This window comes from Ipomoea triloba, chromosome 16 (genome assembly GCF_003576645.1).
Source record: "Ipomoea triloba cultivar NCNSP0323 chromosome 16, ASM357664v1".
Lineage (NCBI taxonomy): Eukaryota > Viridiplantae > Streptophyta > Magnoliopsida > Solanales > Convolvulaceae > Ipomoea > Ipomoea triloba.
In genome coordinates this window covers 6,196,417-6,196,669 of record NC_044931.1, presented here as the reverse complement: position 1 = coordinate 6,196,669, position 253 = coordinate 6,196,417, and positions in this window count along the sequence as shown.

Sequence of the window (253 nt, the reverse complement as noted above, 5' to 3'; positions counted from 1 at the left end):
GTTAAGCGTGCTTGGGCGAGAGTAGTACTAGGATGGGTGACCCCCTGGGAAGTCCTCGTGTTGCATCCCCCACCCTCTTTTTAATCTTTCTTTTAAACCGCTGGACCGCTCGCTAAGGGTACTATTCTTTTAAACCGCTAAACCGCTAAGCGAGAAAAGTTGCGCGGAGAGAGAGAGGGTCAAGTACATTTTGCGCGCAGTACGTGACGGATGCGATCATACCAGCACTAATGCACCGGATCCCATCAGAACT